A 27,523-nucleotide genomic window follows, 5' to 3' on the forward strand; every position below is an offset into this window, starting at 1 on the left:
TCATGGCTTCCATAGACATGGTCATCCATGAGCCCCAGGGGAGGCTGCAAGGTAGAAAACCCCACTATGGCTGACTCACCCCACCAACAAGGGTGGCAGGGGAAATCATCCCAGTACAGGCCAAAGCCTGCTGGACTCTAGCCTTCCTGGGCTGCCTATACCTTGACCCTCCCTGCATGCCTCCTCATCCTCTCCTCCTCCTATTTCTCTACCCCGGCCCCTCCCTCCTTCACAGCATAGCTGGCTTACCTACCTAATGCACCAATTTCAAACCCTCTTCCCCCTCACACCCAGACTTTAGCGTACTTCTCTCTATAGCCACCAACAAGCTCTTCCAGCTTCCTCATAGCCAATGAGTGCTTCGCTCACGGATTCTCTTGTCCTCCTCAGACCCGGTCACCTAGACTGTCCCCTTTCTTCTTCTTCTCCTCTCTCACTTATTTGCGTCTCAAGTCTTGTGGCGTGTTAGAGAAGCAAACGTGGATGGGGCAGAGCAGAAGGGAGATTTGGAGAGGAGTTACTCTGTCGGCTTCTTAAGAGTGAAGGGCTCCTTCCATGGAGTTCCTTAGATAATTGCTTTACCTGGTCCCAATCCTAAGAGCAGGAAAGAAGGGAAAGGAGTATTCTCAGCTTCTGTAGACCTTTGATATTGTGGTGAGGGGGAGACCTAAGCATAAAATAAGAGAACTCATAAATAATTTGTGTGGTAATGGAAAGAACAGCGTGGGGAGCTGAGATCGGGTGGGTGCTGTTGATCCAAGTGAGGTGGGACATGGGACTTCACTGAGTGTTGGAGAGTGAGCCTGGTCTATAGGGTGAAAGATGGGAAGGGTCAGGCAAAAGCTACAGTCAGCATAGCACGTGGCCTTCCATGATAGAAGGGAGAGGATGTGTAGGAAGAGCCTGAAAGGCCACGGGAGGGCAACTGTGACCTGACCGGATACTGGGGAAAGTGGCCTTGTTGACTGTAAAATGACAGAGGAAGCTCAGCAGCCAGGAGGCTGCCACCATGGAGAGGATCAGTGGTGGCTACAACCAGAGCGGTGACAATGGAGATGGGCTGAGCAGGCAGCAGACAAGAGATGTTGGTTTTAAGGTCAAATTGAGTTTAGATCTGCTGTGACCACCGCTGAATTGGGGGCTTTGGGGAAAGCTTGTTGATGGATTGATGGTTACTCACTGGGGCTAATGGTTTTAATCAAGGAGAAAGATCTCAATAACAACAAACGATTAGTCTGTATAATAGAACTGTCAATGAGCCCTTAATGAATGGGATTGTTGATTCTTCTTCCCTGCTGGGGCATTCAGTCTCCAGGGAAAACATTTAGGACTCTTCTTTAGGGAGTCTAAGTTTTCTGCTTGTGGCCTGCTATACCTCACTTGATACTGGGAACTTGGCAACACCCCCTACAGGGCTGCAAGATTAGCCCTCAATTTTATCTTCTCCTTTCCCATCTTTTCCATGCAAGGGCACAGTACCTCACTGGGAAGAGTGCAGTGCAAACCTTTACACCTTCAGCAGCCTCAGCTAGGAGCTGCAGGTTCAGGACTCCTTGTTTCCTCCCCTGTGTCTAGTTTTTATCCCTGAGCCTCCTGTAGGGTCCCACCCTGATAATTTTCTGTTGCCTTAGATGGTTGCACACGAATCTCCTGATATTTTAATGATCTTCAGCTGCCCCATGGTCCCTTGGTCAGCCCCACCGGCCACTCAGGCTGAGGATCTGGCCCTGCAGCAGCTGTGATATGTAGATTGAAATTAAGTCTCTATTGTTCTGTTTATCAATAAGACTCAGAACCCAAAGGCTGCGGTGAAAATCTGCTAGCTCAGAGAAGCTGAGTACCAACCAGCTGACCCTGCTTTTTGACCAGAGACATCGCAAGAAACACATCACTTCCCTTATCCCCGAACCTAGAAAGCTCAAACTCCAGCCCTGCTCCTCTCCTGCCCTCTTCTTCCTGTGTGTCTTCTTTATCCAAATTACTGTTTTCTCTGTGGCCAATTTTGGCTTTGCCCACTGATTCAAGGTCTAACTTTTTGGAGGCCGTCTCAGGAGTATCAGAGAGCAATCAAAATATCCCACACCACCACCTGTCTCATAATTTCAGTTCTTGCTTTCCTGTAATTGTTGACAATTTCTCCTTCAGATTCAAATTCACTCTTCCTTTCTCCTCTGGGGCAGGGGGAAGCTTGGTCCAACCTTAGGACCCTCAACCTCCCTCGCTCTTCACATGTCTCACACATGCAAAAGCCTGAACAGACAAAGTAATCCTCCTCCCCTGGTCTCTGCTTACCCACCCATTCACAGGCAAAGTGGAGAAATGGCCCCCATCTTATGAAAATTACGGAGCAACACCCTCCCCACCCTTAGGTTGTAAGTCTGACTTTGTCTCTTCCTCCAAGTGGCCTTGAGCAAGTGATTTGATGTCTCTAGGCTTGTGATATTTCAAAGAAAAATTAATATTAACATGGTCTTCAAGGACTGTGGCAAGAGCTACAGTAAGTTGGTGGTCCCTTCCAGTTTCCTCACTGCAGCTGCCATGAGCCATTGGGAAGACAGGTCAGCATCACAGTACACAGCATTCTGGTTAGCACCAGCATTCCAAGAACTACATGGGTTGCACAGATGCCACAGGGCTTCAGCTGCCAGACAGCCACACTGCAGTTAGTAAATGAGCTTCCACTCTGCCCTTTCCAATCTAGAAGCAAACAGTGGGACCAAGGAGGACTGGAAAAAATGACCCCCCAAGCCTTGGGTTGAGTGAATCAACAGTAAACAAGAGAATAAAGCACCCAAAGACAGCGTCTAAATTAGTTCATGTTTTGACTGAGCTCAAATGACTCCATGGGACTCATAGTTTGTTCAAAGCCTGTGACGGCTAACATAGATCATCAACTTGACAGGACCCAGAATCACCTAGGAAACCAAGCTCTGGGTATATCTGCTTCTAAATTAGATTAATTGCAGTGGGATACCTTCTGAATTTGAGTGACATTCTTCTGTGGGCTGGGGTCCCGGACTGAATAAAAAGGAAAAATGAGCTGAGGACCAGCGTTCACGTCTATTTCCTGGCTGCGGACAAAACGTGAGCAGCTGCATTGAGCTCTACAGAGCTCCCCCTGCCAGGCCACCGTCCCCTCAAACTGTGAGCCTAATGAGTCCATCTTTCCTTAAGTGAATTTTCTGGGGTATTTTGCATGATGAGCAGGACTCTCTGGAAAAACACACCAAGGATCGGGTTCCCCCATGGGCAGCACACCTCAAAGCTGGTGACGCCTTCACACTTTCATCTCCTTTCCCCCTGGTCGATGTTTCTGTGCAAGTTGGATGGCGTCATCCCTCTCCACCAACAAGGAAACCGGGACTCATGGGTCTAGACTAAAAACCACTTAATTCAGAGACTTATGTAAAATCACACCATAGGTCTTAGGTCCTTCCATCTGGGTCTGTAAAGGCCATGGCTGTGCTCCCTCCCCCTCCTCTTCTTTCCCACTGCTATGCCACCACCTCAGCTCTCCAAATCTTAAAGCACTGAATGCAAAGGAAATCAAAACATTCTCCTGCCTTCTCACCCCACCATTGCAGATAGATACCTGGGTTAGTTCCAGGTCTGCAAGAGCCTGGGACCTTTACCTGCTTCCCTGCCAGCTTCTAGTCCTCCAAAGTCAGCCCAGCAGGGAGGCTCACTTGCCCAGTGAGGGAGGCTGTTTGGAACCCTCTTCCAATTACCATTTTAATTAGCATCAGATTGACAGAATGACAGGCCAGCTTTGGAAATCTGGCCTGAGCTGTACTGATACTGGGGGGAAGGGGAGAGAGCTTTCCATTGGAAAAGCTCCTTTTCTTTTGTCACCTCAAAGTTTTTCTAATCATTTGAGGACAAATGGCAGCCATCATATAATCCGAATTTGAAACAATAGAATAGAGAATTGCTACTCTAACGAACATTCCGAGGGAGACTGCCAAGCGGGACCACACACGCCAGGTTGGCAGCCGTGGACAGCCTGTGTACATTTGCAGTTTAGCGTGTCGACCTGACTGTGCCCACTCATGCATCTTCCGTCCATTCATTCATTTGCTCATTTGCCCACCTATTCTAATTGCTAATCGTGCTCCTATTTTTTGGCATTTACTGATTATTCATTCACTCATTCTTAGCTTTTCCCTTATTCACTCGCACACACATACCCATTCTTCCAACACTCCTTTCTGGATGCCTCTGGTGTGCTAGATGTGACTCCAGGAAGCACCTCCCGGCACCCTCTTTAATCCTCAACATTACAGGCTGGATACTGGAGCACGGTGAATAAAAACTCAGAGACAGACATTGGGGTTCAACCTTAAGACCAGAATAGCAAAGCAGCCAGCCACCTCAGTCCAAAAATGGTAATCCTGCCTCCAGGAAACCTCAGAATGAGACTGAGAGCTGTCTCCTCCCATTTTATATTCCGCTCTAGTTCTGAGATTAAGAGCATGCACCACTACCCCCTGGTTGCTATGGCAAACTAGTGTGTCTACTTGGATTAAAGGTGTGTGTCATTGCTGCCTCGTCTATAAGGCTGACCAGTGTGGTTGTTTTACTTTTCTGATCTTCAGGCAAACTTTATTTATGATAATACAAATGAAATGCCACTGCAGGATACAAAGGAATGACGGCTGTAACTGGGTTTATAAAACCACCCTTAGTTCAAGAAGACCTGCAAAGGAAGAGATGCTATGCTCTTCACCTTTATATATTCAGTAGTACAGACATGGGTTAAGGGAAGGACATCCAGCAAATGTCTTCAGGGTGGAACGTGATGATTCAGAGTGTCTCGACTGGCAAAAGGGATAAAGGGAATGAGAGAGAAGGTACAAGACCTAAGACCATAGCCCAGTCTGATGGGGACATTCTGGGAGGCTTTTGGTGACTTAGAGGCATGGATGGAAGAGGGAAGGCTTACTCAGGGATCCTGGGTCCCAGATAAGCTTGTTCCTCAAAACATTAGTTCGCAAACCTGACAGAAGAATGCATTACAAAACTAATTCAGACTTCCCCCACCACCCCTTAACTCAGAGTAATTATATTGAGCTGAAGATTAAGGCTGTCTTAGTATTTTCTGTTCCTAAACTCTTAGTGAGCTTTATCCAGGTCAACCAGGGTTTAGTACAAGTAATATATAACCCCCCTTTTTTTTAAACTTGGAGGCTGTTCCTGACGTTTGGTTTTTGTTTTGTTTGTTTTGTTTTGCTTTGTTTTTTGACTCTGTGGCTAGTCTACCCCTCTCCACCCAGGACATTAGGCAAGGTTCCTTCATTTCTCTACAATCAAGATGCAGTAGGCACTTTGTGATGATGGAATATTCCCCAGCCCTGCTTGTTTGCTTATCATTGCTTTCACCCAAGACCTGGAAAACAGTGGAAAAAGGGAAGAGAGAGGAGTGTGACCATATGCCACCAATCATCTCATACGCGTGAAGTTTTTATTACTCAAAAACTGAGATGCAACCCGGGGGTGGGGTGGTGGTAGCGACTCACACCTTTAATCCCAAAACTCAGGAGGCAGAGGCAGGTGGATCTCTGTGAGTTCAAAGCCAGCTTGGTCTACAGAGCAAGTTCCAGTAGAGCCAGGCTATTACACAGAAAAACCCTGTCTTGAAAAACCAAAAAAAAAAAATCCCCCCCCCAAAAAAACAAAACAACAACAAAAAACAAGAAACTGAGCTGCTGAAATTTGTTCAAAATTCATGTTGAGTTGCTACTCAAAACAACAGTGTGGGGAGGTGTTTACTCATGTAGGAGGCCTCTTCTACATGAGTCAGTTCTGGCTCTCACTTAATTAGATTAGCAACTGTGATCGCAAGACATCCTAAAGCCAAGCTGCAGCTCCCTTCCCCTTGTTCTGTCTCTTCTGCTTCTCCACCAGGAGCTGAAGCCGCCTGAGGGCCCCGCATAGACACTGCGCTCTTAGACTTTCCAGCCACAGAAAGCGCGAGTCAAAATAAGTCCCTTTGCTTTAAAAAAATACTCACTCTCAGGGATGATGTTATAGCAATAGCAAATAGATCACGGAATGAATTTCTTACTCTACTTCATTTACAAATTACTGTAAGTACATATTTACCCGATGTTTTAAAGATGGCCACACAACAGTTCCAGTGTCCCAACACATTATCACAAACCTCTTGGTACACTATTCTGAACTGTTCTGCCCTCACCACCACCCGTCATCCAAGGCCAAGGCTACCATCCAGCATGTACGATGGGGCCGTCCACCTGGACATGCAGCTCTCGGACTGTGTCCTATGACCCTGACATTTGTCAGACTATGAAAATCAGGCAGAACAGAAGAGAAAAATTACAAAGGGAGCAAAGATTAGTTATCGAATTAAACTATCTTTTTTTCCCCTCTCAACCATAATTCAGTCAAGCTGATTTATGAGTATAGGTCGAGCCCGTGCCTCCTGCATATTAAATGCCACCCAGAATCTGAACAAGAAAGGAAACTCAGGAGAATCTAGCCCCAAAGGCTGCTGGGTACACATGGCATTGAAAGTATGAAGGGCGAGAAAGTCCCTGTCTTGAGCAGCTGAAGTCTGAGTGGCCCCAGCTGACCTTCCCAACATGAATACGAAGGACCTGGAACTGGCCTGCCACATCGTGTGGACATTCAGATGCCACTGGGGATCTTCTCCTGGCCTGAGTAGCCAGCCAGCCAGCCAGCATTCTCCATGTCCTGGACTCGCCTGTGCTAACACCTAAGCTGTCCCAAGACCAAACGGTTTAAGCCGCCTTCACATCAGTTCAGATCCCAGAATTCCTAACACTTGCTTGGCTTATAGGGCTTGACATTTTTGCATTAAATCCCCTTAGAGTAAATCATTTATTCAATCTAATTTTCCCCATCTGTAAAGGCCTATCATTCAAATTGTTTCTCAAACTGGGCTGTCTCATTACTAACTTTATTGGATTAATGTTTGATTAATGTTTCTGGAACCTGGTAGGCCCTTTTATTTTTTCCCCATCATTTGAGGACAATATAAAGCCTGGAGTGATGCATCATGGGACTATCAGCGGACTGGTTCCAGGGATGGGAAGAAAGTATCACACATGAATGGAGTCTTAAATGATCGAGGACCATTAGACAAATGGATCAAAGACATTCCACGGTTACTAATAGTTGTCATTATGTGAGTGCCTGCTGACTCTAGCACAGCCCTGAGAGCTTTAGTGTAAAACAACTGTTATTAGAACAGCCTTGGAATCCAAAGGCCTGGGTTCAAATCTTAGCCCCAACACTTATTACTGAGTGACCTTGGGCACTGAGCCACCAACTTTTCTCTAAGCCAGACAACTGGCTTAGAGAACTCTTCCTGGCATCTTCAGCAAGCACACAGCTGGTGGCTACTCAAGGTCAGCTTTTGTGATTGTTATCTGTCTGGATCCACATAAATTCACCTTAGTGAGAAAACTAAGATTGGGTAAAATTAACTGGTTTCTATGGCTCAGAAATGGCAGAGCCGGGAGCCAGCATGGCATGGGCCCGGGTCCCCGGTCCTTCAGGCTCATAGCTCAAGCATTTTTTTTCTCCCCTATGATCTTTCATTTTGACAGTGCAGAAAGGCCAAAGCATCCATCCATTATCACGTTCATCGTCAAATGCAGTGTGCAAGCGACCAGCCTTTTGATCCTCCCAGATTCTCTGGCTCTCATCACACCAGTCATCCTTGGGTGTCAGGACACAGTTTCTGCATCTTTATAGATTCTGCATAGCGAGAGTCACAGAATAACTTAGCCGATGATCACAGCGACCTAACTAAATGCACTGGCCACTGTTAATTGATGCTTTTAAACATTAGCCTGTTCAATCCCCCAGCAACACACTGAGACTGCTGGTATCATTCCTATCTTATAGCAGAAGAATCTGGCATCCTAGGAGTGGGGAGAATCTGTACCAAGACTGAAAGCAAACAAGAGATCCTGAAAGCAAGCTTGGCTCCCTGTTCTGTGTTTGACAGAATAAAAGAAAAGCAGTCAGGACCTTGATAAACCTTCAGTCTGGTATAGATAAGTCTTGGCTTAGACACGATGACTTATAAGTTATGCAATGCACGTTGCAAATGGAATGTCCACAGATTGCCTTTAAAGAGATGAAAGTAATCATGAGACACCACAGCCTAATGTTCCCATTTCCAATCTATGGCCCAGAGCACAAGCCAGGCCTGAGTCTGGGGTGCTCTCTCACCTGGAAAATTCCTGACCGCACTTCCAGCTTTACATCCCTGAATCAGTTCTTCTCCTGGTTCATAATTTGTGGAGGTGACTGACTTGTGACATGAAGCCCAACATCATTGAAGGAGGAGTCACATCACCTGGATTCCTTGATGGTGGGCCACTTGGGGAAGCACCGGGGTATACAAAGCCAAGGGAGAACATGGGCAGGGGTCTTCATTCTTTGTTGTTCTTCACAGGAAAGGCCAGGCAAGGAAGGTCAATTGTTTATGATTGGTGAGTGCAAGCCCAGTCGGCCATGTGGGCTCTGAGCTGTCGAACTGATCTCCTGCATCCTGAAGTGTGAGCACTAGGTTAGGACATGTGGGCTCTGGGGTAATTTTTGTATGTCCTCCCAAGAATGGCTCTTTTTTAACACCCTAAAGATTGGCTTAGTCCTAGGAAGACTGGTCTCTTCCCAGTCAATGAGGGTGACAAAACATGAACACAGAAAATAGGGGGTAAGTCTAGCTACTATAATCGTCTGAACATTGGTTTGCCATTTTCTTACTCCTGTTGTCTCCCCTTCAACTAGTCCCACAGTCTCTGGAAAAGGCCTCTGCCATGGAACTGTGTCAGTGGTTATCCTGATGTCTGCCTCCATGGGGTAAACACCACATCCCATCCTTCATTTGAACCTCAGGGATGCTGTGTTGGGTGCTTGGGTGAATAATAGGGAGACGAAATTACCAGAAAGCAGGGAAGTTATTGAGCCAGAAACAAGTTTGTCTCTGGCAGCTGCTACCCTAACATTATTCATTTTAATTTTTTTTATGTGTTTGTATATATGTTCATCTATGTGTGGGAATAAAGGGCAGGTGCATGTTCGCATGTATGTTAGTGTGTGTGTGTGTGTGTGTGTGCGCGCGCGCATGTGTGTAGGACAGAGGACAGTCTTTGGTGTTTTTTATTAAGCACCATGCACCACTTATTCGAAGCTGGCTGGCCAGAAACCCTATGGATCTACCTGTGTTGGCCTTCCCTGCGCTGGCATTACAAGCATGTACCACCATGCCTGCATCTTAAAATCATGGGTCCTGGGTATTGAACTCAGGTCCTTACGTTTGCAAGACATCTGAGCTATTTTCCCAGTCCTCTACTCTTGCATTTATCCCTACAATACAGACAAAGGTAAAGGGAAGACTAGGAAGAGAATTAGGAGAGGAAGAGGAGCCAGAGAGAAAAGGGAAAAGTAGGAAGAGTGAAGTCAGAGGAGTAAGTAAAGGAGAAGGAGCAGGGAAGACATCATCTCTACCCCCAATGAGTTCAATAGCTCCCACTGCTTAGCAAATAAGTCATTTTACACTTTTAACACATAAACTTTTCCTTGGGCTTCCGTGATGGTTCAGCGGGTAAAAGAGCTTGTGATCAAGCCTGAAGACCCAAGTTCAAACCCCATGACCCAAATTGTAGGAAGAAAAACCTGACTTCCAAAAGTTGTTCTCTGACCTCCATAGGTGTGCTATGGTATAAGGGTGCACACATACACATATACATACACATACACACACACACACACACACCACACACACACACTAAATATAAAAGAAAAAGTTTTAAAGAAACTTTATCTTGGTGCTAATTCTGTAGGGGTGCTTACCACGTTGGGTCTCACGGGAAGGACACTGGCATCTGGCCAGAAATGCCCCCACAGTCCTCATGTGATCATGTCACTTTCTTAGCTGAAAAAACATGACTATAACGGCTGCAGATGTACTCTATGGGTGCCTGAGCTAATGAAGTGTCAATAATCTACTTTCTGGGGATCTAAGAGGATTTCCGTGGCCACATATGTTGTCCCTCTAAGTGTCACTCCATCTAACATGCATTTGACAGAGGCTAATGAGCTGTCAGGTTGAAATGCGCTTCTTTGACAAAGGTCTGGAGCGGGACTGATTAGAAGGGTGCCATCTGTTTCCACGTTTGCTGCTGTGGCCGGAGGAGGGGCTTCGAGAGCCTAAACCTAAACTATCATGGAAGCTGGGAGTAGCCATCTACCTCCACTCTTGTCCTGAGAGCGTTGTCTCTGCCTTCATTCTTAGTTTCCTCTCTCTTTCTGCTTTTCTAAAGGGAATATACTTTACTGAGATGCAATTTGTGTACCCAGGAATTCATTCAAGTGTTCACTTGAACCGTTTTAGTAAGCACAGAAAATTGTGCAGCCATTACCACAGTCTAAACTTAGAATTTTCACACGGCGCCTCCAGAGAACCTTCACCCCTGTGTATTTGCAGCCCCTAGTAGTCTCCACCTGAAGTGCCGGCAAGCAAAACACACTTCAGCATTTACACTATCATTTGGACCTTTCTATCCGCAAACTTGGCAACCCTGGCTGCTGGGGTCTTTTAAGCAAGAACGTCTCTATTTCTGTGGAAGTCGGTGGAAAGGACAGAATTTGTTTTCACTTAGCAGGCGACTTGACAAAGCAAGCTTCGCACTGAGCTAGAAATACCCATAGCCAATAATAAGCCCGGCTGTGTCTGAAAGTCATGTTTATTCCCTGACGAGGAAAGCCACCACCTCCCTGGAGGCCCCACTGCATCCTTTCTACAGGGCTTGGGCAAGTGGCCTTTTCTCTCTGAGGTGTGGCTACTTCACCATACACAGACAGCCCAGATCAATGCCAAGGACTTTACTTGCTTCAGACTTCTGGGTTTCTGTAATGAAAACAGGAATCTGTGAGGATGGAGCCAACAAAAGACAGCAGGCAGCAATCGCCCCCCACCCCCAACATGAATGTGTTCTTCTTCAAGGGTCAGCAAACCCCACACCGGCCCAAGAGATCATTTTTCCTCATCCAGGAGCTTATAGCCAGTTCTGCCCCATGAGACTTCGCAATGAGGATCAGAATACTTCCAAGCACATTTTAATTTCCTCCTCTCCTTGTTTAATTCTTTTTATGCCAGAAAGATCGGCAGTCTTCACTTTAACTAAAGCAGCATGTGGTAGCGATACATAAGTAAATTACTTTGAATTCAAAATAAGCTCAATCCAACTAGACAGCTGATGGGACTGGGGAGGGGGACAGGACGGTTCTAAATGAAAATGGAAATCTACCCCCTTCGGCTGAAGGAACGAGTTGGGCAAAGTGGAGGCAGGAGTCTGGGTTCCTGCTTCCTTCTTCTTCTAAATCTTTAAGTTCTTTGAAGTGAGCTCATTCTGAGCAGACCCCTGTATCCACCTAGGAGGAGCTAACAGAAGGACTTTTCACAGGCTCTCCCCTAGTCCATGCATGAACTCTGAGTGATTCCTGTGTGGTTTCTGGCAATGGAGTCTGCAGCCCTATGCTGGATCAGCCCCATGTACAACAAGTAGAGGCAGCAGACCCAGAAGAAAACTAAACCTTAGTAGAGGTGGGAATATTTGACCACAAAAGGGATAATCAAAGAGCAAGACCCAAGGCTAGGGTGATAGCTCAGCGGGTAAAGTACTTGCCTCGCAACCATGACAACCTGAGTTCAATCCTCAGTACCCAACAACAAGGAAAACCCTGAGTATAGAGCCATATGCTTATGACCTCAGCTCTGAGGAGGTAAAGAAAGATCCCTGGCGCTCCTTGGATAGCCATCTTCACCTACTTGTCAAGTTCCAGGCCAGTTGAGAGCCCATGTCTCAAGAGGGGTGGACAGTGCCTGAGGAACAACAGAACAATACCCAAGGTTGTCCTCTGGACTGTACATGTGTGAACCTCTATAGTACATATGCACCACATGCACATGAACACACACACACACTTGCATACATACCCGTACCAGAGGTAAGACAAGACTGTAAAACAGAAGAAAATTCTGAAGACTCCTCATAAAACCTGTCACATGTAGTGACTCCTCAGAGTTGAGCCTGCAGACCATTTCCCAAGTAGATTTCTCAGTGGGCTTGGGATTTGGAAGGATGGCCCAGAAGGAGTCAAACATGGACCCAGATATCCCCCACAAAACATCCGTGGGCAGCAGCATTCTCCTCATATGGAATAATATGATCTTAGAGGAAACTGGAATCAGCAAAGAACCCAGCCTCTGAGAATCTTCTGGGTCATTCCTGTCACCTGAAGGTATCCGCAGCTTCCAGAAAGATCTTTCCCAAGGAAGGGACCTCCCATTTCATTTCCTCTTGTTACACCGTGAACTTCATTTTCCCCCCTCTCACCTCCCTTTCATTCCTTTCCCTGGCCTGCCAAGTCCTGTTTATTAAAAGTGTTGTGCCCAATTTGCCCGGCTTTTAATTAAGCTGTCAAGCTGAAACGGGATTGTCTCCTGGGACGCGAACAAAGATTGTATGGTCATTTAATTTTTTGCTTAAGATTTAAAAATCCTACTCTGGCATGTTTAAAATTATTAATGAGATCCTGGAATTCCTGCCCATTTGTGGCCATTACAAGACATAAATCATTAAGCTCAATTAAGGGCAAGGGAAACTTGTGGATTGAAAGCTGGAAATTGAATCCTATCATCCTGCATGGCAAGAGATGTGGCCATCAGCGGCTGGGGCGGGGGGAATAGAAGTTTGGGGGAAGCAGATGGTGGGGAGTGGGAGCAGGGAGAAGACTATGGAGGCAAAGACAAGGATGAAACTAATGTGCAAATGAGGTAAGAAATGGAACCCAAATACATCCCGGAGGCAGAGGAAGCAAGAGAGGAATGGGTGGTGTGCATGACAGATGATATTAGTAACAATGATCAATATTCTAGTTTCAACCCTTCTTCAGTCACATCCAAGGAGGTGAGGCTATGAGACTTCTTTGGGTGGATGAAATAAGAGCACTTTAGAGGCAGTCACCTGCCTCCCCTTGTTTACTGTTCTATTGCTATAGCAAAACACCATGACCAAGGGAATTTATAAAAGAAAGAATTTAATTGGGTTTATAGTTTCCGAGGATTGGAACCCTAGCTAGTGGAGCAAATAGGTATGATGAGAGAAACAGCTGAGGACTTAGGTTTCAATCCACAAATAGGAGGCAGAGAGGCACACTGCAAATGGTGGGAGGCTTCTGAAGCCTCAAAATTTGCTCCTGTAATACTCCTCCGCCAACAAGGTCAAACCTCCTAATCCTCCCTAAACAGTTCCACCAACTGAGGACAAATTATTCAAATATAAGCCTCTGGGAGCATTCGCCTTCAAACCACCACAGATGGGGATGGCAGCTATACAGTTATAACTCTGCCATCTTGTGCCCCCGAGAGAGCAGGACGATCAGAACCTTCACCCCAACTGCCCTAGACCAGTACATGAGTAAGAAGTAACCCTGTGCTGTTTTAAATCACTGTGGTTTCGTGAGCATTTGTTGCAGCGTTCACCCACTGTCTACTGTGGCTCATACAGGTGCATTAAAGACAGAGACATCAGCATGCAAGAAAGAGAGGCTGGAAAGACACAGGTGAGAATCTGAATTAGTTAAAGAGTAGAGAGAGACAGGCGGTAAGAGCTGAATGCACCTTCAGAGAGAGGGGTGCACATGCAATAAGCCTGTGGAACAAAAATGCGTATGGCATCTTTTTCAAAGTCTTGATTTTTGAGCTCACCTAATCCTAACCAATCAGTGCCTCATCCAATCTCCAGGCCTTGTCCCGGTCACTCATCCTGTGCCCAGGTTTAGTCTGTGGTGTAGTTTTCACCCATCATCAAAAAAGCTTTTTTTTTTTTTCAGCAGACAGAGACCATCACAGAAATTCATAGCTGCTCAAAATACAGGAAACAACTGACTACAGGGTGTCCGGTCCTAACTGATAAGTCTACAGCACACCTCTACAACTAAGGCTTGGAAAACATGTTGGTAAAGGGGAAAGAAAGATTGTAAGGGCCAGAGGGCAAGGACATCTGCTGTGAGACCATGTCTTCTATATATGACAGAGAAGCTGTACCTATGAACTCTTAATAACATGGTTTCCCAGAGAAGATCTAGACAGTGACAACACCAGTTATCACACAGACTTAGAAGTTCTGTAGTGGCATTTCAGTTGTATTTTAATAAATAAACTTGCCTGAAGATCAGAAAAGTAAAACAGCCACTCTGGCCAGCCTTATAGACCAGGCAGAAATAACTCACACCTTTAATCCCAGTAGCCACACTAGCTTGTCATGGAAACCAGGCAGTAAAGGTGCACACCTTTAATCCTAGGACTAGAGAGGAATATAAGACGAGAGGAGACAGCTCTCAGTCTCAGTCTCATTCTGAGATTCCTGGAGGCAGGATCGCTGTTTCAGATTGAGGTAGAGGTAAGAGCCAGTGACTGGCTGTTTTGCTTTTCTGAGTTTTTATTAATCATACTTCAAAAATCCCACAAGGTCCCACCCTAGATAAAAAGCTACAAGCAACTAATGACCATTGAGAGAGGAAGAATCAGTCTTTCCCAGAGATGAACACCCCTCGTTGGTTACCTAATAACAGTGGTCAGTCCTAAAAACATTTATAGAAAAATAACACTAAATGGACTCAGTAAGTTGCATTTATACATTCACACATATATAATAATTAACATTTTTTAAAAAGAGGCTGTGGATCTGAGAAGGAGTGGGAATAGGACACAGGAGGAACTGGAGAGTGAAGATGGAGGGGGGATGATGTAAAGACTGTATGCCTATATAAACTTCTCCCAAAAATATAAGTTTTGATTTCATAGTCCTAGGGAAATCCTAGGACCTGCTCAGCTTAGTTGCAATAGGTTTCTAGAAGGCACAAGCCATGAACGTTGTAAGGTCCCTCCTCCCTTTTACTCAGGGAGGCTTTCAGAGCTTGGATCCAGCAAACCATTCATTTCTCCTGCAAGTGTTCACTAAGCACCTACAGTATTCTGGGTCCCATTCTAGATGCTGGAGAGAGCCAACCTCACGGAGCTCGCACTGTGGTGTGGGACTGAGTGTCAAACAGTAAATAATGCATTCGATATACAAGCAAATTGCACGGTGTATTAGAAGATGATCAAGCCAAGGAAAACAACACATGGATTAAGGACAGGACCCCCAAGGAGAGAGAGGAGACAGAGGGCTCTCTCTCTGTGGCTCCTCCGGCCATTGCAATGTTCTTAGCATAGCGGAAAACTGCCCACTGTAAGAGTCCTTCTTTGTCACATCTAATGTTAGTAATAGTCTATTGTATTTGTTAGTTATAAACACACTTAACTGTAGAACAAGTGTCAGCTATTTTGTCTTTATGGAGAATTTCATGCATGACTATCATGTGTTTTAATCGAAGCCATCCCCAATCCCTCTCCTCCAACCCCTCCCATCCTTTGCACTACTGCTTTCTCTTCCTAACTTCGTATATCTTTTTCTTTAAACTCACCGAGTGCTCTTAGTGCTGCTCCACTGTAGGATTCTCCTTTTAAGGTGTCCATCATTGAGAAAGTCATTATTTGGCAAATAGAAGTCACTATTTGTTTAAAGGGAGGAGGGATCTGATTAAACAGAGGTCTAGATTAAGGTACAGTGAATTATTCACAATGAAGGCAGCTTCTCGGTCAATACGAAGAGTGGAATTAAAATGTAGAGCTGGAAACTGGAGAGTACATAGGGGTTCCTCTAGCTGGACCTGGGCGTGCCCTGAGCTTGTTGGCTGCACCGAGATGCTCTGATGGCAAGACAGGGTTCGAAGGAACAGTGGAGAGGAGGCTCCATCCCATTTCCAGGATTACCGGAGCTGTCCCTTGGCCTCTAACCTAAGTCAGAAATGTTTTAGAAGAACCTGCTGCTACCAGCTTCTCATTTCACCCATCTGTTGTTCCAATTTCCCAATTGTCCCACCTTCCTGACACATAAGCTGTCCCATGTTCTCACTCATTATTTCCTTTACTTTTTACTTACTGGGCACCAGGACCCACGTTAGCCATAGAAACTCCTACCAAAAGGCCTAAGACAGACAAGGAAATGGAGCTCCACAGATGGTTAAGATAAATGTTTGGATAGGTATCATCCAAAGTGCCTGGTGAGCACTGAGGGTGGAGAAACTGTGTTCCAGGGGACACTGGCAACAGATAGCCTAATGCCACCATCTCCATGGCTAGAGCCTTTGGACACTCTGGTGCTGGCATCCACTTCCATTCTTCTTGACCAACATTGATTGAGTTGCGTATTTTCTCCCCGGCCTCTCACCAAGCAATAATGAGATGATTTGTCACGGTAAGCTACCTTAATAATCCTTGCATCCTTAGCCCAAAGCATGAAGGTATGACTCAGAACGCGTTCTAAGTTCCTGTGAATGACATCTGTGCTAGGCCTGGAAAGATGACTCAGCCCAACAGGTGCAGAAAAGAACAGCGTCGATAAAAATAATAATAATAATAAAAAAAAGAACAGCGTCACTTGTGCTGAGCTACCAGGACTCACTGTGCCTTCATCTGTGCCCTTAGCTGTGCACGACCGGAGGTAAAAATTGACCAAAGACTTGAACTTAGAATGACAGAATTTAGTCTGTGTTTTATGTAGGAAAGATGTGTTTTATGTAGGAAAGAAAGTAATATTTTAAAATCAACAGCTTGAAGGTCATTCTAACGTTCTCCCAATCATTTCACAACTCCTTGGGCCTTATAGGCTTGCCTGATATTTAAGCATCATCACCACCTGACATTCCCATTTTATCAATTTTAAAATTGCAATTGGAGATGATAAGTAATACAGTTGTCTCCATGGCTAGCAGGCAATAATGCCCCTTCTCTTTTCTCAGATCACCTTGTCTCCTGCTGCCCCACGTCCTGTTTCCAGAGCTGATGAGACCACGGGGTCTGTCCCTAGTCTTTCTCCTCATGAGGTGACAAAACTCCCGATATCTGTACAAAGAGGCAGATAAGCATGTGGAGCTTAACATAACAGGTCCTAATATATGATGATTGAATAAATAGTTGAATGACTAATGGATGGGATTAATGACCTGTAGATAGGTGTATGGATGGATGAATGGATGGATGGTTGTAGATAGGATTATTCTGAGACTAGGAATTTAATCTTTTTCCCTTTTTATATGTCTGATTCAAATCAGGTCAAGATCAACTAATACTAGTGCCCAAAGAAAAACACTCAAAACATTTTCAAAACCACTAGGACCAGACTGGGTCTAAGGTGAGGCAACTGAATGCCCAGGATGTGAAACTTGAGAAAGCGCCTGCCCTCAACAAATCTCATCTCTCTGGGTACCTGGCTTACCTTCCCCTGGTCCCATGTGCAGCATCAACTCACCTCCGTTTGCTCTGCTCTCACACCTCCAGTGTCACATACACCCTCCAGTATCATCACTTACGACACTCCAACTTCATCCCCGTCTGGCTTTAGCTAGTGTTTTATTATCCTTGGTGCAGACTAAAATCACCCGAGAGCTTTTTTTTTTTCCAGATACTCAGAGGTTGACCCAGCAGTTCCGGTCAGGCCCAGACACGAGCATTAATTAAGATGACCCAACTCTAGTTTATAAGCAGAGCTAAGGACTGCTCTTCTGCCCGCGTTTGCCGCATGACCCACTTTCGAGCCATTTCTTACGGCTCGCTTCTCCCCTGTGATACCCTTGGAACAGATGCTGTGAAGCAGGCTTCCCTCTGTTCCCTCCAAGCTCTCCCAATGCTGGTTAGGAAAATATCTCTTTCCAATTTTACTCACAGCCCCTTCTCCCAAAGATGAAGGCAGGTCCGCAGCAACTGTGCGGGCGAATAATGACATAAAACACGATAATTAGCATTTATTGAAGGCTTACATTCTGCCAGAGATGTTCTAAATCCTTTAAAGGTATTTCACTTATTTCTGCATTAACCCTATCCAATAGGCCATTCTGTATTTAATCCCTGCTTTGGAAATGAGGAAAGGAAGGCAGAGAGAGTGAAGGCCACAATTACCCAGCTAAGAAGCAGCTGAGTTGGCATTCAAAGCCAGGGCACAGCCCGACGGCCTTGTCTGCTATGTTTGCAGGCTCCCTGCCACCCTGGAATTCTTGCAAGCAAGCTTGGTCATCTGGATTGTCATACTATAAGTGGGTTCTTTCTCTTGGGGCATAATGTCATCAAACGTCTGTCTGCGGATTTCTTGGTGTGTCTGGCTACATCTGAATCATACACAGGCACAGCTAAGGCCCTTCATTGAACCCTTCATCGTAACATATGATCTCATTGTATCAATTTCATAAAAAAAAAAACCTTTCCTATTCTCACTTAGCAGAGGATGAGAATTTATATCGTGCTTCAATCAAGGAACCATAACTATTCATAGTAGACATTCGACACCAAATCTTTCAGATGATAAAGTTAAAGTTGTTTCCTCTACATTGGATGAGAAAACAGGTTGTCAGAGAAGGCTGGAGGAAGAAGTGATAGTTAAGCTGGGACGAGAAGAAGGGTTAGTGTTCGGACATGTGGAAGTGTTGTCACTTAGAGACATGTGTAATCCGAGGCTGGTCCCATGAGGGGCGGTGTGCTCATGAGGGACACCTGGCCGCTACCCGAGGCCTCGACCCGTACCATTGGTGGGTGGGAGACAAACATATAGTTTTACGTCTATTCCCCAGGGCGAGAGCATAAGAAAGGCAAGGACCTAATGGCTATGTACCTGCTAACGTCTTTGGGATAGAGCGAGAGTTGAGAGATAGGATGTGTTCAGGAGAAAGCACAGGGAGATAAAACAGAGAAGGGAATGGATTTATTTCAGTTTAGCTGATACTGTTTTATACCAAGTCTGATACAAGAAACAATTAAGACACCAAGGTACTAATCAGTTAAATGCAGCATGAGACACATAGTAGCTGGCTGAGTTCAAGCCCGTGTCAGTGCCTCTATGAGTGGTAAGGAAGTTCAGTCTATAACCCTGGGCCCCTTACCATCATGGAAGCCCCTTACTCAGTGTAATACCTTGTCATCCTTGAAGCCTTGGCACCCTTCCTGGTGGTCTCTCTCCAGCCACAAGCCCCCTCCCCATACCGTAACTAGTAGATCTATCCTTGTGGAATTCCGTTTCTCAGCTTCCCCAGGCAATCTTCCTCACCAAAACTTTCCAGCATTGCAAAACTTTTGATTCTAGCAAAAGCGAAAGTAATGAACTCACTGTATTACACAGCTTTCTCTGCTAGTAATGAAATCCTTTTATTACAAGGGATTAGTTTAAAATATGTTATTAAACAGATCAGAGAGAGCAATGGCCATAGCCGTTGTTAGAATGCAAAGCGCGTAAGAGAACAGCCTCCTCCTGAAAGAAGAGAAAGAGGGAAGTTGGAATTGGAATGATTTGGTTCGGGAGGAAAGAGATAGTGGCTTGCCCCAGGGCATGATGGTGTGTGTGTGTGTGTGTGTGTGTGTGTGTATGTGTGTGTGTGTGTGTGTGTGTGTGTAGATGGTGGTGCTCACCCTGAAGCAGGTATGGGTGCTGGAAGGAACAAAAAGCTCTGAGGATAAACCCAGAGTGCAGAGCACAGGGCAGGGGAAGGGAAGGTGCAGGTTCCAGGAAGCTCATGACAGTGGCTAATGGACGTGTTAACCCAATGTCACCATTCTGCCCAACTCTTCCCTTGCAGCACCTCCTCGGTCCTCACAAGTAATGAAGGAGGTACTGTTAGCACACCAATTCTACAGACAAGGAAAGTGAGTTTCAGAGAGGCTAAAGGCTTATGTAAGCTCATACGAGTGAAAGATGAATGTGGAACTTGAGTTTGAAACTGTGCTTGTCTGACACTGTGACCTTCCCTAGTCCTCATCACCCTACTATGGAAAAGGGGCTTAATGAAAAACATATAAGAAGCAGAAGACATTTCCAGGACTAGAAATACAAAACCTCTTTCAAATGCCTACAATCCAGTCATCAGAGAGAGCGAGAAAACCCGCTGAGGGCCTCAGGCTCAACACACTAGGGGTTGGAACTGGTGTGGGCATGCCCAGAAGATTAGGTCTATTTACACCAGAAATGAGAAGCCTTACAGAAAAGAATTCTTCACATCCTTGGGCAGAGAGAGGGCTGTGAAAACCATTCTCTCCCGAAGGTCAGTGACCCATCCTTGACAGGACAGGTACAACGCCAGGCTTCTCTTGTGATATTCCCTGCTTGTAGTTCACTTCCCGTTCTCCGCTTCCTCCCCCGGACTGGTAGACCATGGGGAAGCTCAATTATTAATTGGGCAGGAGAGAACACATAATCTGGAAGGGTTAACCTCTCAAGAGCAGACGGCACCTGAAGTTGAGAACTTCCTTCAACGTTGTGATCTCTCCCCCAACACGGCTGACAAATGGAACAAATAAAGCAGAGCTCCCAGCACCACAGGGCAGCACATCCCCTGTGAGCCGTGCTGACTGATTGGAGCCTTCTTTCGTGCATAGAACAGAGCTATGTCTGGCTGACACTTTCGTCAATTAATATTAATTCTGTCCATTAGCCTTACAAAATCATTCTTCCAAGTGACAGATCTTAGATATTGGAAAGGGAGGTTACTTTCTCTCTTGGTCCCCTTTTTCTTCTTCCTTCCTTTCTTTCTTCCTTCCTTCCTTCCTTCCTTCCTTGCTTCCTTCCTTCCTTCCTTTTAAATTACAGTTTTTGGATAGTTTCATGTATCCTAGGATGGCTCTGAACTCCCTGCATAGCTAAATGTGACCTTGAACCTCTAATCTGCCTGCCTCTACTTACTGGCTGCTTGGATTGCAGGTGTGTATCCCCCAGGTGTGTATAAGCACAGAGAGCTTATACAGGGGATAAAATGCAGGATGTTATGCTTGCTAGGCAAGCCCTCCACCAACTGAGCTGCATCCGCCAGCCTCTGACACTTCTTTTCATTTTAATTTCCTTTGAGATAGTGATATAATTACATCATTTTCCTCTTCCCTTTCTTCCTCCTAAACCCTCCCATATACCCCTTTCTGTTCTTCAAATTTATGTCCTCTTTTTTTCATTATTTTTGTTGCACACACACACACACACGCACAACCTGTTTAGTATGTATAGTGTTACTTATATGTACATGTTTTCAGGGCTGATCATTTAGTATTGGATGGTTAATTCCATAAGGAAAACTATTTCTCTCATTCTTACTACCCCTTCATTGCCTGCAGCTCTCTGTATAGGATGGGGGCCTCGTGAGCTTTTCCCGTTCACATTAGTGTGGTTATCGGTGTCATCACTGTTCGGCACGTGTTTTGGCAGTCATGTTGGTGACAGTTTATGGCTGTAGCTTCTGACATTTCTAGGAGACACATCTTACAGAGAACTCCTTATTTCTCTGGATTTTGCAGTCTTTCTGCCCCCATTTCTGCAATGATCCCTAAACCTTAAGTACAAAAGTTGTGTTATAGATTATCAGTTGGAACTGGGCTCCACAACTCAGCATTCTGATTGGTGGAGTGTTTCTGTAATGGTCTCCAGCTTGTTGCAAAAAGAAGTTTCCCTAAGGAGGGGTGAGGACTACACTTTATCTGTGGTTTTAAGGACAATTATTTTAAAATGTAGTTAGGGATTAAACTGATTTAGTTTTAGGTTCTCCTCCAAGATTCATTCACTAGCCCCATTGGAGACTGGGTTTCCAGTACCAGGCATGATTTCCCTCTTGTTAGCAGGTCTTAAGTCCAATTAGAGAGCTGTTGGTTACAACTAAGGTATGCATGCTACTACTGCACCCTTAGGTTATCATGCCATGCCATGTTGGTAGTTCTTATGTTTTGTGGGTGTCGTAACCGGGTAAGATTGTTGGTTGCATTCTTCCTTTATATGCTTGCATGGTGCCTTCTTCTGGCCTCTGGGGGCACCAGCCCCCCGGGCAGTGAACATTCATATATGCAGATGAAACAGGAGTCTTTAGCAAAACAACAAGTGTCATCTTTGAAAGAGAACAAATCCTCACCAGACAACGAATCTTTTGGAACCTTGATATTGGGCTTCTAAGCATCCAGAACTTATTATAAACAGTGTATTTCTGTTCGTAAGGTACTCAGTCTGAGGTGTTTTATTACACTGTTCTGAACGGATTGAGAATGGCTCCTGCTACAGGTTTGCCAGGCAGGTGTGCAGTGTGTGGCACTGGACATTGTACACATGCTACCATTCAGTCCCCTATAGCATAAGCTTTGATCACTGTCTCTGTCTCTCAGAGGACACTGGGCCTCAGAGTGGCTTAGTAACTCATGCAGATCTACCCAACTTTCAAAGGCAGGATCTATATAATTTTCAACTGAAGTCTGCCAGGAAGTAGACACAGTATTGACGGCACAGTGGGAGCCCAAGAAGTGCTGCAGTGAGGAGAGACTATCTCTGTGCCCCACGTCTTATGCACTCTCATTCCCAAATCCTCCCTTTTTCTCAGATGGACCACATCTCCGGCTGATGTTTTTCTGCCTATGTTGAGAGTATCTCTCCCCTTCTCTTTTCCTAGCAAGCGCTCATTCCTCCTTCAAGACTGAGCTCAAATAGCATGTCTTCTCTGAAGGTTTTGAAATCCCTTTGCTAGACTTACTATGTCCCATGCAGAAGCCCACAGTATTCTGGGCTCGCCTATCTTAGAGTAGTTATTACATGAGCTATAAAACTTGACTTATGCATCTTTATGTTTATTAGTGAGCAGACTGAGGGTTTGGTCATATTTGACTCGCCTTTGTGCCTGGGACGTATGCATAAAACCAAGAAAACTATGCCCCCTAACTTGTCTTTGTGGGACGATTCCTCAAGTGGGCTCAGTTTGTTTCAGCTTGAAAATAGCACATGCAGCCCCTACTTCCTGTCAGGAGCAGGTCCTTCCTTCATTGGTGATCATAAGAAGTGAGCACACAAGGAGCCCTCATGAAACAACAGGCAATTCCAGGCTTCAGGTCAACAGTGAGCATCGGTAGTCAGTTGACCTTTTGATTCATACTTTGCCCTTTTGTGGATTTGTAATTCTTTCTGTTTCACTGTCAAGACATCCAGAGACAGAGTTGGCCAGGGCAGGATTAAGGGCCCCATTCCAGGCTTCTGACTTGTCCTAGAAAACTCAACATTCTCGTCTATGACTCAGACAAATACAACGAGCGTTCACTCATCCAATATACAGACGACAAGGCTGGCAGTGGCAGTGATCTTGTCAGATGACAGAATCAAGGCCCAAAATGAATGAAGCAAGCAATAACAAAGGGCCATCTTGTTGAACAATAATTAATTTTAGTCCAGGACCTGATTGCGAAGGTTTGGTGGGGCATGCTGACCTGGCAGGAGAGATGGGGCTAAGACAGTAATTACATATAGTTGTGAACTGCTGTGTGGTTGTAGGAGCTAAACCCAGGTCCTCTGGAAGTAGAGCAAGTGCTCTTAACTACTGCGCCGTCTCTCCTGCCCCAGGCAACACCTTCTTGCTATTGCTTATATGACATAAGAGCTTCGTTTTTAAGGACACTGTGTCCATTGGTGAGGTGGAACCCTCCTGACCAAATCACTTTCTGTATGCCTGTCAACACCTACCTCAATGAGGATTAGGTTTCAACATGAATTCTGAAGGGGAACAACACTGGAACATAGCAGAGGCCCCCTGTTTCCTCAAGCATGTTCCCATGGTACACGGCTGAGTTCCCATGGCACCATCATTCCAGTGTGTGGCATCAGAAGCACAGCTTTTACCAACTTTTTGATGAAGATGTCTCCAGCCCAAGCCCCACTACAGCTTCTAAATGCCATCTAAAATGTAAGCATCATTGGCTCTTCCTTCCCCAGACACTTTCCAATTCCCATCTCTTCATCTTCTTTGGGGCAAAAGTTAGACATAGCCTAGATTCCTGCCCCCAGGCTGAGGCCAACTCTGGAAGGTTCTGGAACAGGAATTAAACCAGTCCACTAAGGCTCTAGTCCTGGGAGGGAGTCCAGGGCAGATACACAACCCAATGGGTGGCACAGAAGAGGGACCCATAACCACATGAACACGGGATGCAAATTCAGCCCAAGAGATTCAATGAAGTTTTGACAGCAGGCTCCACAGCAAGGAAATAAGGGGCTCTGGGTATCTGTGGCAATCAAAGCATGTATTACAAAACACTCTTTGCATTCAGGTGATCAGGGAGAGTAACAACAGTTTATGTACCTGTACTTAGGTCATCCTTACACTACCTGCAGGACTGAGTACAGTTCCTACTTTCATCACATAACCATGACTCAGAATTTTATGGAATTGGCTAGTGGCCATTTAGCTCGTATACAGAGGAACTGGGCCTGACATTGTCATGACTGTCTAATTTCACCCTGGTGCTGTGATAAAAACACTCTTGTGATAAAAACAACTTGAAGAGGAGAGGGTTGATTTGCCTTACACTTCTAGGTCAGAGGCCATCACTGAGAGAAGTCAGAGCAGGAATTTGGAACAGAAACCAGCAAAGAATGCTGCTCACTGGCTTGTTCTTTGGCTTGCTCACTAGTTTGCTCTCTTACATAGCCTAGAACCACCTGCCTAGGGATACTGCTGCCCATAGTGGGCTGATGTTTCCTTCATCAATTAATTATCAAGACAGTCCCCTACAGACATGCTCATAGGCCAGTCTGCTCTGGGCAATTCCTGACTCAAGGCAGTCCTCAACGATGACTGTGTCAACTCGTCTCTAGGCTGTGTCAAGCAGACAATTAAAGCTACCTAGGGGAATGGCCTCTACTTTAATATCCTTTAGGCCATGGAAGTAGCTACAGTCTGAATATCTACCAATACAGGAACTGCAATTAGCAATTTCCATGGTTTATCTGTTACTCCTAGAATGAACTTTCCAGGCAAGTGTTACCATCACTAGTCCCATTTTAAAGCCAGAATTCCAATTCCCTCTATCCCAGACTTCTATCCTAGAAGCACCAGAATTGAGTTCCAGTTGTGACTGGTTCCAGGCACCTTTTTGTTTGTTTGTTTTGTTTTTTGAGAAAGGTTTTTGTGTGTGTGTGTGTGTGTGTGTGTGTGTGTGTGTGTGCAGTCTTAGCCAACAACTCACTAGAACTTACTCCATAGACCAGTCTGGCTTTGAACCCACAGAGATCCAGCCTCTCCCTCCTGAGTGCTGGAAATTAAAGGCATGTGCAGCCACCATCTGGCTCACTAGACCACCACCTTTTGCCTCCTCTTTCAGGGTCAACAGACACAAGAGCTGGGAACCAAATGCTAAGAGAAGTCCAGGCCAGCAGCCTGCAAGGAGAAAGCATAGCTGAGCAGGGCTGGAACTGCAGGGAACCAAAGCAGCTGGTTCCAGCTGTAAACAGTAGAGGTGACAGCAGCTGAGCCAAGTGGCAGTCCCCCCTGCCATGTTTCTGGTGCCATCACCCTGGGGCAGATGTGTGTAGGCCTCCTCCAAAAAGCCAGCTTTCCTTTCGGTCCGTGAAAAAGAAACGCTCCTGTCAACAATTCTCACAAGAAACACAGCAGGCTTTGGTTTCCGAGCTAATAAATCTGGTCTGAGCAAGTCTTGTGACTGTAAGAGATGAACAAGAATACTTGGGTTTGTTTTTCATGGACAAAGAAAGCACAGCTACCTGCCAAGTGTTACAAGCTCCCTGCTGGGAAAAGTCATGCTTGGGTCTGCTCCTAGCCCGAACCCTGCCATCTTGTACACAACTCCCCTCTGCTTCTTTCAAGCCCTCCAAGAGCCTGCCTCTGCTCATTTTCCCTTTTCCTCACTGAAGTAATACTAGACAAGTGTGCATGGGGAGTGCATGGTGGAGCCGTCATCTGGAGGCGGAGGAGGGGTGCTCGCCACCCCTGGTGGTACTCCATCTATTTCTTAAAAGGCACTGGATATTTCAAAGGCCAAGGGGGCAACCATGGCTGGCAATCTGCAGAAAAGCAGCAATTATGGAGCACTTGGGGAGGACCCCTTCACCTTTAAAAACTGCAGGCCTGGATTAGTCTCCCACAGTGCGGGGATTCCTGGGGACATATTTACTGGTTCTCAGTCAGAGATAAAGGAGCTGGCCTCCCAGCTTGGGTCTGCACCATCCAAGGCTGGAAAAGGACATGGCTTTGCAAAGCTAATGACCACTTTCCAGTGCAGGGTGCCTGCCACTAAAGGGTTTTTAAACTGGTGTTTTGGCTTAGATCTTGGAGGAAAGTTTGCAGGCTGTAGCTTCAACAGCATCTGGGCAGAGCTCTGTCGCAGCCAACAGTGTGTTGGGAGGTGGGTATCATCTGAGCCCGCTACTTCCATTGGTGGGTAGGATGAAGGCACCACTGTTTACCTTGAAGATGGAACATGAACAGTTCCCCTTAGGGTGCCTCATCGAGACTAGGTAGTTCATCAGTGCTTATGACGTCACTGTCATCATCACGTCCCTGCTGAGAATAAGCTAAGCGTAACCAGTTCCTATTCTTGGCCAGACAGACGGGAAACTCAAGGTCAGGTGGCAAAGAGGAAACATTCATGGAGTGCATAAACTCTAAGATTCTCCTTCAGACCCACCTTCAGCTAAAGAGCCGTACAGCTCTCTCCTCACTGCCAGCACCCTCTTCTAAACTTGCCTGGAGCTGGTGTGTGGACCATAACCAGGGGATAGAGATAGATCACGATGATGTTCCCCTGCCCTGCTACTAGAAAGAGAACAGAACTGATCTGATTGGCTTCATTTTATAAACAATGCCGAGGAAGCAACAGAGGGACAACACGGAGGCCAACAGTGTGAGGTCTGAAGTATTATCAGGCACTCAGCAGGGGTAGAAGCATCCCTGGGAATGCCTAGACCTTAACAGGTGGCAGGTGCTGGGAGCTATTATTATAGAATCTGGGAGTCCGGGAGCTCAATTGTGGATGAAGGGCTTAAATGAAAACCAAGCAGCCTTCCCATTTCTGGCCATGCACAAAAGGGCACTGACGGAGAAGGCTCCAGGCCTTTGGTTAGTGCTCTGCTTACTAAACTTAATTGAACCTTACAGTCTACTGGTTGCAAAATACCATCGGCTCCATTTCACAGATGAGAAAAAAAAAAAGTCTTAGCAGGAATGAGGAACTTGTTTGCTCTCTGGTTAACGACAGAGCCCACACCTCAAGGCAAGGCTGATAATCCCAAATATGGCTAGCCAAAGTTCCACCATGCCACCTTCTTAGACTATTGCCACCATCACAGTGACGACACCAATGAGGGTACCTTGCTCTGATCTAGTCACAGTGGCTCAGGGCTTTGCATCCGTTATCTTATGTAATGTTCGATAACCCTCAGACGCTAGTGTCTGTGGGGAGATTTCGGATACAATATATCCTTATCCACCACTTAAGCATGATATCTACCCTGGAAAAAAGGAAAATGGGACCCAGAAGCCAGATTTAAGGGTACACACTTGTAATCCCATCACTTGGGAGGCTGAGACAGGAGACCATCTGGTTCAAGGCTCACTTGAACTACATACTGAATTC

General features: G+C 45.8%; 1 protein-coding gene across 1 annotated transcript in view; it reads left to right on the forward strand.

Moving 5' to 3' along the window:
* Positions 1–27,523, forward strand: part of Asic2 (acid sensing ion channel subunit 2) — a 1,085,888-nt gene that overhangs the window by 681,872 nt on the left and 376,493 nt on the right. The window lies entirely within an intron of this gene.

The sequence above is a fragment of the Microtus oregoni genome, unplaced genomic scaffold, assembly GCF_018167655.1.
Source record: "Microtus oregoni isolate MIOR12 unplaced genomic scaffold, Mior012 000015F_ref0000493, whole genome shotgun sequence".
NCBI lineage: Eukaryota > Metazoa > Chordata > Mammalia > Rodentia > Cricetidae > Microtus > Microtus oregoni.